At 50.4% G+C, this 10,715-nt stretch overlaps 1 long non-coding RNA gene across 1 annotated transcript; it reads right to left on the reverse strand.

The window, feature by feature from the left end:
- Nucleotides 1–8,716: 8,716 nt before the first annotated feature.
- LOC136354809 (uncharacterized) lies at nucleotides 8,717–10,715 on the reverse strand. The gene is made up of 3 exons (XR_010738622.1): nucleotides 10,450–10,715; nucleotides 10,061–10,126; nucleotides 8,717–8,927 (listed from the first exon to the last, which is right to left on the reverse strand). It is a non-coding gene; the product is annotated as an uncharacterized lncRNA (long non-coding RNA).

Raw genomic sequence — 10,715 nt, forward strand, 5'->3', positions numbered from 1 at the left:
GGAATACTGTGTCTGATGAGCCTCGGTGAGTATCAGATCCTTCAATTCCTTGTCATCAGGTACACACAATCTTTCTCCCATCCAAATTGTGCCGTGCTCATCCTCAAGGAAGTCCCGGGCTTTTCCAACCCTCATATTCTTTTTCAATTCAGCTATTTCAGGGTCATTTACTTGAGCGGCTCTAACCTGATCCACGAGCGTAGGCCGTGCTTCCAGAGCGGCTACGAACCCGTGTTCAACAATTCCCACTTTGAGACGCTCAAGCTCCTGCTGCAATTCTTCACACATGCCCTCGATGCATAGGGCATTGCAGTAGCTTTTCCTGCTTAGCGCATCTGCCACCACATTGGCTTTACCCGGGTGGTAGTGAATGCTCATGTCGTAGTCTTTGATTAGTTCCAACCATCTTCGTTGTCGGAGATTTAGGTCCGGTTGGGTGAAGATGTATTTCAGACTCTTGTGGTCTGTATATACTTCGCAGCGGTTGCCAATCAGATAATGCCTCCAGATCTTCAAAGCATGAACCACTGCTGCCAATTCCAGGTCATGAGTTGGATAATTCCCTTCATGTGGACGCAACTATCGCGAGGCATATGCAACCATCCTGCCTTCCTGCAATAGAACACATTCAAGCCCATGGCGAGATGCGTCGCAATAGACTTGGAAGTCTTTCATCTGATTGGGCAGGACCAAAACCGGTGCGGACACTAATTTCTTTTTGAGCTCCTCAAAATTCTTGTCGCACTCGGCTATCCATTTAAACTTCTCATCTTTCTTAAGCAACTGAGTCATGGGTCGGGCAATCCTGGAGAAGTTTTCGATGAATCGGCGGTAATAACCTTGAAGTCCAAGAAAACTCCGAATTTGCGACACGGTCTTAGGTGGGGTCCATTTGGTAACTGACTCCACATTTGCTGGATCAACTGCCACGCCTTGAGCTGTAATCACGTGACCCAGAAACTTGACTTCCGACAACCAGAAGTCACACTTGCTGAATTTGGCATATAACTGGTGCTCCTTTAACTTCTCGAGTACCAGACGGAGATGTTGCTCATGTTCTTCTTCGGACTTTGAATAGATAAGTATGTCGTCGATGAATACCGCAACAAACTTGTCAAGAAATTCCATGAACACTTTGTTCATCAGATTCATGAAGAATACGGGTGCGTTGGTAAGTCCGAAAGACATAACCGTGCACTCATACAGCCCGTACCGAGTGGTGAAGGCCGTCTTTGGAATATCCTCTTCCCGAATTCTTAGCTGGTGGTAGCCTGATCACAGGTCTATCTTAGAAAACACCTTAGCTCCCTTCAGTTGATCAAACAAATCATCGATCCGTGGTAAAGGATATTTGTTCTTGATTGTGACCTCGTTGAGTGCGCGATAATCGACGCACATCCTCTTCGTCTTATCCTTTTTCTCCACAAAAATGACCGGAGCACCCCAAGGTGAAGTACTTGGTCGAATGTACCTTTTCTGCAGTTGCTCATCAACCTGCTTCTTGACCTCTGCTAGTTCATTGGCTGCCATCCTGTATGGTCTCTTGTAGATTGGAGCGGTTCCCGGTGCCAAATCAATCCGGAACTCAATCTCCCTCTTGGGTGGCTTGGTAGTGAGGTCTTCAGGAAACACTTCTGGGTACTCGCAGACTATGGGAATCTCTTCCAACTTCCTCGAATTCCTCTCCTCGGTGACCACTGGGATTTCCACCTCAATCTGATTCAAGGAGACCCCTTGTTTTGGTGAGACTAGTGATTTGTACACTACTGTTTCTCCCTTCTCGTTGGTCAAGGTGACTGTGCGATTCGCACAATCAATGACTCCCTTGAACTTGGTCAGCCAATCCATCCCCAGAATGACATCTAGGTCTTTGGATTCAAGAAGAATGAGGTTGGCTAGAAATGGTGATCTTTGAATTTCTATTAGCACTGAAGGGCTAAAACTGACCGAGGTTGAACTATTTCCCGGGGTATGAACCCTCATTGGTGTACTAAGCTCTTCTTTCCTTAACCCATGCTTCCCCACAAATTTCTTTGAAATGAAAGAACGCGTTGCACCAGAATCAAAAAGTACGGTAGCAGGGACTGAGTTGACAGAAAACGTACCCAGTACGACCTCTGGTGCTGCTTGTGCCTCCTCTACAGACGCGTGGTTGACATGAGCCTAGACGAACCTTGGCCCGGCACGCTTAGGCTTCGGGCATTTGTCAGCGAAGTGGCCAAGCTCACCACAGTTGAAGCAGGACCCTGGCTTTGCTCCAGTCTCCTTCTTGGCTTGCGCGGATGGAGCTGACTGTGCTGGTTGCATTGGTGGGCGTGGAGCTGCACCGCGGTTGGGCTGACCTCCATGGTGGTTCTGGCTGCTACTGGCACCCTGATGGAAGTTGCTGGCATTGAAAGGGCGGTGCTGGCGGACGATCATGGTGGTAGGTCCACCCTGTTGTCCGGGAGTGAAGCGCGGTCGCTGGTGGCTCCCTTGGTTGGACCAGAACTGCGCCACCTTCCTCTTCCTGTCCATTTTATTGCGCTGATCCTCCTGACGGATTGCCTTGTCAACCAGCCTCTCAAAGTCGGTGTAGCCTCCCGATATCAGCTGGTTGGTTAGCTCGTCATCCAGACCTGCCAGGAACTTTTCCTGCTTCTCTGCGTCAGTTCGGACATCCTCCGGTGCATATCGCGCGAGGCGATTGAACTCATGGAGATACTCCGTCACTGTCCTGTTGCCCTGGTGGAGTGCCCGGAATTCCCTCTTCTTTTGTGCCACGACCCCATCTGGCACCTGCGCCTTCCTGAAGCTGCGACAGAACTCCGCCCAAGTGACTTCCATGCCTGGCGGACGTATGGCCATGTGATTGTCCCACCAAGCTGACACGGGACCTTGGAGCTGGCGAAAGCGACCTTCTCCTGATCATTACACTGCAGGAGATTCAGCTTCTTTTCTATAGCATGGAGCCAGTCATTCGCCTCCATGGGGTTGGTGGTGCTGGAGAAAGTGGGTGGCCTGACGCGTAGAAACTCCGGCAGTTTGGACTGAGGGGGAGGGGGACCAAACTGCTGCTGATGCTGTTCGGCGTGCTACTGCATCCTCTGGTGCATCTGCTGGTGCTGGTGCTGCATCTGCTGCATCATGGCTGCCATCATCTGAGTCTGATGTGCCATTACTTGGGCTAGCGTCGGATTCTCGGGGAGTAGTGGGGGACCATTGCCGGAATCACTGTTGGGATGCACACCATCAGTGCGCTCTTCGCCGTTGCTGCCCTCGCCTGTTGTGCGGGTGCCATTCCAGGTGTAGACCATCTGGAGGAAGAGCAGACGGGGAAACGGAGAAAAACAGATACTCAGGAACTAAGCTTTATTATATAGAAATTTAAACTGCAATTGTTCTGATCTGATTTAAAACACTTAAACAGCAAGCAACAATCCTTATTAAGACAGCCATATCATAGGAACATGATATCGACCGTCGACTGACCCACAAGCGAGCAACCTAAACACGCAAACTAACAAGCAAAAGCTAAACAGTCGATAAACTAATGGAAAGCGAGCCTAATGCTCGGAACGGCTCCTGCGGTCGGTGGAGTCGAAGGCGTCGTCCTGCTCGTCACCAGGTCCCTCTGAGCGACTCCTGGAGCCTGGCAGATATGTCTCGCCGCTGCCCGGCTCTGAGCCACTGGAGCTACTGCTGCCGCGGTCGTGGCTGCCATTGGGAGTAGCAGGCAACCAACCCCCATTGCCACTGGCGGGGCCCCTGACGGCTGATGCTGGCGTGAAGGAGAGAGCGGATGCAGGAGCTGACACGGGAACAGGAGCTGGAACTGGCGCTGGAGCTGCAGGAGCTGCGGGAACTACTGGCGGAGGTGGGTTCCTGGGCGCAAGCTGGATGCGCACGGGTGCCGTTGTCGACTTGCGGGGCGTAGTGCGGATCCGGACTCCTCCTGGCGCGGGTAGACCCTTTAATTGAGCATTCTCCTCCAGCCGGGGAACACAAACGACAATGTTGACATACAGATCCACGTCTTACAAACATCATAAAAGTCTTACATAAATGCAGCGGAAAACGAAAGATAACAGGAGCTAAGCCTTGACTTGAACTGCAGCGGGAACACCACTCCACAGGCATCCTCGACGGCACAGACGAAGCCTACTCCTCGGAGAACCCACCATCGGACACATACTCATACTCTGGGGTTGGGGAAAATAGAGCAAGACTGAGTACTATCCATTGTACTCAGCAAGTCACACCGGAATAGGGGTATGATGCAGGGATTTATCAAGGGATAGCTATACAGGTTCATTTGCATAATTCTGGCATTTATAAACAGAAGTTGAATGCGAAAACAGTTGTAATAATTAGTCAATATTAATCATCCACTGTCCAACGCTACACCACGTTGTAACAGGCCCAACCATCCACCTGTACTATCCAATTTCAATAGACTAAACTAGGATGAGACAAATCACGGTGAATCTGGTTGACCGCCCATAACCGCGGGCACGGCTATTCGAATAGTTTTACTCTGATCAGAGGTGTACAACTGTACCCACAAGACACAGCCCTACGACACGTTTCCATGCGCCGACATGCCACCACGACATACCGGAAAGAGGCCGTGACAGGACCATTCGCATAACCCCCTCTAGCCAAGCACACCACACCTCAGGTTTCACCCCCGTCCCCAGCGGGCGACGGGCAGTCCCTGCTCGTGCCTAGGTGAATCCGGAAGCCGCATAGGCCGTCGCAGGGCCCATCCAAACTCCATCACGCCCACCCTTGCCTGGATGCGTCAGCTAGAGAAAAGCTACACTACAAGCCTAGCCGTTGCCCACGCTGGCTTGTGGTAAGTACGAGGAATTCTTCTAGGGTTTCCCGAGAACCGGTCCTTAATTACCATGGGTGCGACTAGCAAAACCATGCACCCACAGTCCACCATGTGATTCATTTTAATTAACCAACACCAAAGCGGTGGTACTAATCCAACATTACCATTAGAACCTGCAGTCTATATTTCAATAGGATTTTTCCCCAAAAGTGTGCTAGTTGAACTAAGCATGGCTAAGCAATTCCTAGTCCAAAGTCTATTCATGTTATAACCCAAGCCTGCAACCCATATCCCTAGTTAGAACCTAATCCATACCTCCCATTAAATTCCAACTGACTGTCAAATAAATCCAAAATAAGTTTTACTAAAACCCTAACCGATCTTATTTGAACAAATTTCAATTGAATGAGCGATCAAGATTTTTCCCATGAACTGAGGAACAAATCCCAATTTTCCCAAAACAAATCCAATTGCAAAGAACATATGCAAATGAAAAGATTCGGAGGTCTCTTAGGGTTTCCATTTGGCTTGTCCTACGGTCACGGTCGGCTTCAATACCAACTTGTCACACCCAGAAATTCCCAAATAGAATTCCAAGCAGAATGTGCATTAAAACTCTTGTCCAGGACCGGCCAGGGTACACAAACGACAATGTTGACATACAGATCCATGTCTTACAAACATTATAAAAGTCTTACATAAATGCAGCGGAAATTAAAAGGATAACTGGAGCTAAGCCTTGACTTGGATAGCAGTGGGGAACACCATTCGACAGGCATCCTCGATGGCATGGATGAAGGCTAGTCCTCAGAAAAGCCACCATCGGAAGCATACTAGAAGTCTGGGGGGAGGGGGGGAGGGAAGATAGAGCAAGACTGAGTACTACCCACTGTACTCAGGAAGTCATACCGGAACGGAGCGTATGATGCAAGGAATATAACCAAAGAGGACTAAAGGAGTTCATTTGCATAAAGCCAACATTTGTAAATAGTAGTTGAAAGCGGTAAAACAGTTGTAGTAATTAACCATTATTTAACCCATTCACTGCTCAACGCTACACCACGTTGAGACATGCCCAAACCACAACCTGAACTAATATGATCCATTAAGCTAAGTTAGGATGAGACTAATCACGGTGAATCTGGTTGATCACCCATAACCGCGGGCACGACTATTCGAATAGTTTTACTCTGATCAAAGGTGTACAACTGTACCCACAAGACACAGCCCCACGACACATGCCAGTACCACATACCGGAAAGAGGCCGACATACCTGTGTGCCGACATGCCAGTACGACATACCGGAAAGAGGCCGTGACAGGACCCTTAGCATAACTCTCTCTAACCAAGCACACCACACCTCAGGTTTCACCCCCACTTCTCAAAAGGCGGCGGGCAGTCCCCTCTCATGCCTAGGTGAATCCGGAAGCGACAAAGGCCGTCGCAGGGCCTATCCGCTCCATCACGCCCACCCTTGCTTGGATGTATCGGCTAGAGGAAAGCTACACTACAAGCCCAGCCATTGCCCACGCTGGCTTTTGGTAAGTACGATAAGTTCTTCCAGGGCATCCCACGAACCAGTCCTTAATTGCCATGGGCGTGACCACCAAAACCATGCACCCACAGGCCACCATTTAACGTATTTTAATTAACCAACACCAAAGCGGTTGCACTAATCCAAAATCATGCATTAATGTAATTCCCCCATTGTGTACTAGTTGAACTAAGCATGGCTAAGCAATTCCTAATCCAACATCTAGTCATGTTACAACCCAAGCTTGCAAAGGAATCAGATAACAAATTGTATGGCTGAGACAGTAGGTGAACATCCCATGGTAACATTATCAAACAATGCAATATTTAAAGAAAACAATAGAGCATTTGCAATAAGGGATCAATATGTTCAAGTGACAAGCATGATTTGCCTTGCTCTGCGGCTAGAGGGACTTCGGCGACTATCTCAAAGTACACCGGAACGTCGGGACAGTCGGAATCTACGGAACATATAAAGCAAACAATGCAAACAGGCTATAAGACTACTGAAATAGATAACAAAACCATTTTTAATGGATTCTTCGCATTTTTCTTGATTTACTGAGACTTGAATGGGCTTAAACAGAGCACAGATGAATTTTCTATGAATTTTAGAAGATTCACTATGTTTTTACTATAACTGAAAAACCCTTAATTAATTTATTGCACAATTAATTAACCCCGGGTGACGTCAGCAGGGGGCGGCGCCGACAAGCTGGCTCCGCATGTCATTGACTCAAGGCGCACCGGTCCATGGTGGACCGAGTCCACGGGACCGAAAGGGGAAGAGCCATGTGGCGCTGACGTGGCGCCGAGGTGGAGGCCACGCTGGCGGCCACGTGGGCGGCGACGGATGGCCCTGATCTACCTGAGGGTAGATCGGACGGCCGGGGCGGCTTAGGGCTGGGGCACGCGCGGGTGGCTTGAGCCGGCCCGGCGGCCATGGTGTGCAGCGGCGCGGGCGGCGCTAGCGGCGGCTAGGCGGCGGCGCGGTGGCTAAGCAGAGTAGGAGAGAGAGAGAGAGAGGAAGGGGGGAGTGCCTCACCGATGATGATCGACGACGGTGAGCGGCGAATGGCGGCGGTGATGGCGGAACGGGCTCTGGGATCACCTAAGGGGTCAAATGAGCGAGATTAGCGAGCGAGAAAGGGGTGGAGACGCCGGCTGAAGGCGGCGGCAATGGTGGTGCTCACCGGCGGCGCGGGGAAAGCAAGCTCTGACGGCGGAGTTGGACGGGAGAATGGCGGACGAGGTGGACCTCGGCCGTGCGAACCCGACGGCAGCGACGGCGTGGCTAGGCGAGGGCACTAGCGGTGGCGAGCGGCAGCCAGAGCTGCCGCGGTGGCAGCAGAGGAGGGGGCGACGGCGCTAGGGCTGTGGAGTGCACGGGAGAGCTCAGCGAGAACGGAAAAAAGATGGAGAAGGGTGAGGGGATGCTTTATATAGGCATGGGGTGGCGAGACGTTGCCGGGACGGGCGTGAAACAGCGGTGAAGTGGGGAGGTGGGGGAGGAGAGAGAAGTGGGATTCAAAAACTGAATATTGGCCGTCTCGAGCGCGGGCGAGGGCGAGAGAGGGGGTAGTGGGGTGCGGGGAGGTGGGTGGCATGCGTGGGCGTGGGCGGACGTGGCTCAGGAGGCGCGGGAGCGGCGGTTGCGAGAGGTGGCGGCGGTGGCCGAAGGTTGGGGGAGGAGCCGACGACGAGGAGAGGGCAGTAGAGGCACGCGAGGTACCAGTGGCCGAGATCCGGCCACCGGGGGCAAGCTGCCTTTGTGCGGCGGTGACCATGTTGGCCACATCATCCAGCCATCGCTGGACTGGGGTCTCTGGCTTCGGGACGACGAGAGGGTGTCGCAAAAGAGCCCCCACGGCTTGGAGTGCACCCTGAGGCGTACCGCCGTCATCATAGGTAAGGCGGCGGTGCACCCCGCCGCGGCATCCCCTTAACTTGTCTACTGGCGGAGAAAGGGCCGAGCCCCCCGACTTGTCCAGGTCCTCTCGCCGCCTGGGACTCTAGCGAGGGGGAGTCAGAGTGGCCCGACGGCGGTGACGGGGGGTCGCAGCTGCCCCCGTCGTCTTCACTCCCAGTGGGAGTGGGAGTGTACGCCACCACCTCTTCTTCCTCCACAACCTCTACCATGATCGAGGTTGGAGGGAGCTTGGGGCGGAAGAAAACCGGTGCTCCTCAGAAAAGCACAAGCGTCCCTCTACATGGCGCACCAGCTGTCGGAGAGTGATCCCCTCTAGCGGGAGGCTGCGAGGCAATTGTCACGCCCGAAATTTCTATCTAAAATTCCGAATGCTTACATGTGTGTTAAGCCCTCGTCCAGGAATCAGCCGAGGCACACAATAACAAATTGATAATAGAGTACAAATAAATAACTATTTAATATTCTCAAATAATAAAATTATTACAGAGGTGGATAGTTCCTCTCAAAGAATAACATTCTACGCAGCGGAAAAAATAAAACTAAAACAAACTACGGAACAGCTATGGCTACTCCACTCCACAGGCATCTTAACCAAGAACAAGCTTAATCCTCCAGGTCATCACCTTCGCTGAGATACTCCTCCTCTGATGATTGAATATTGCAAGAATGAGCATATGACATACTCAACAAGCCACACAGCAAATATGCAAGTGCACAGGATAACAAAGGATGGCATAATATAGCTCATTTGCATAAACAACATTTAATAAATATTCAAGAGAATAGTAAAACAGTTGTATAATTAATCAATATTAAATAAACACCATACAACACACCCGTGTTGCATAGGCCCAACCTCATTTGAACAACTAACCCCGGTTGAACAAACCCAACCTCCACACCAGGAATATACCATTCCAAACCAGGAGTCAAATTAATTATCACAATTACCATTGATTAATAATATGGGACTAATCACGAAAAACATTGCTCAACTCACCCATAACCGCGGGTACGGCTATTCGAATAGATTAAACTCTGATCAGAGGTGTACCACTGTACCCACAAGACACAATCCCACAACATGTTACCATGCGCCTTAGTACCACCACGGTACCTCGGAAAAGAGCTGTGACAATACCCCTCGCACAACACAACTCACCACAATGCACCGTTCCTGGATCATAATCTCCCCCTCAAAACCAGAGGCAATGGACTCCCCAGCGACCCCCACGGACTTCTCGCCGCTTCACAGTCTGGCACACTATAATGAATCATGCTATACAAAAGATAAAGCCGTTGCCCACGCTGGCTTGTGGTTGGCACGATAAATGTTTCACAACAGTAGCTCGTGAACCAGTCCTTAATTGTCATGAGCACAACCATCAACACCATATGCTCACAACCCACCTTAACCAGGTTTTAATTATCAATTAATTAACATCACACGATTCACCATCGTGAGCTACCATTTATTATAACCATCATTAATAATCACAGTATAATATAATTTATATTTAACCCCTTTAGTTAGCTAATGTTTCTAGGCATGGCTAAGCAAACATACATATAGCATTTACCTGAACCAATCCAATATATAAGGTTCACGCTAATCAAATTATAACCCATAGGAAAATAAAGTCATCTTCGGCCAATAATTAACTGGGAAAGGTTCACCACCCGATGACATTCGAAAATAATGCATAGTTGAAATAAAATAATAGCTTTAAACGGGTTCAACATGCTCAAAGGGTTGTTTGGGATCTATGTGACTTGCCTTGAGCTTCCGCAAACGATTCGGAACCTTCCTCAACGGAAACACTCTCCTCCGGAACGTCGGAAACTAAAGCAATTAAACAAAAATCAACAAAGCAGTACAAAAACAAGCATAAACAGTACATGTGGATATTTTTAACATGTAGATCTTGATTTTAGAAAAATTTAGCAACTTGAACCACCTGAAACGGATCTACGGTTATTTAGTTATGATTTTCTGAAGATTTAATCTATTAGAAAATCGGGAAAAAGAAAAACCGATGATGTCATGATGACATCATCAATGGTGGCCGGCTAGGATGACAAGCTCGCCGGAGATTGGATGGTCGGCTGCGAATTTGGAGGACACGGACACGTAGAGGGCGACGAGACGAACCCGACGGTACTCACCCTCGAGTCAAACGACAAACGACGACGGCCGGCGACAAAGGGGCGGCGGCGGCGGCTCGGCTTGCACGGGGCAGCGGAGCTCCGGTGACCGGTGACGGAAAAGGAAGGGTGGCCGAGCTTCCCCTCACCACGGCACACCCAACGGTGGTGACGGCGACCGGCGACGACGATGGAGACGGCGGCGCGGCGGCACCGGAGATGGCCGGCGGCGGCGGTTTGCTTGGCGGCGGTGGCGACGGAGCTACGGAGCACGGGAAGGCTTGGGA

This window comes from Oryza sativa, chromosome 12, assembly GCF_034140825.1.
Source record: "Oryza sativa Japonica Group chromosome 12, ASM3414082v1".
NCBI lineage: Eukaryota > Viridiplantae > Streptophyta > Magnoliopsida > Poales > Poaceae > Oryza > Oryza sativa.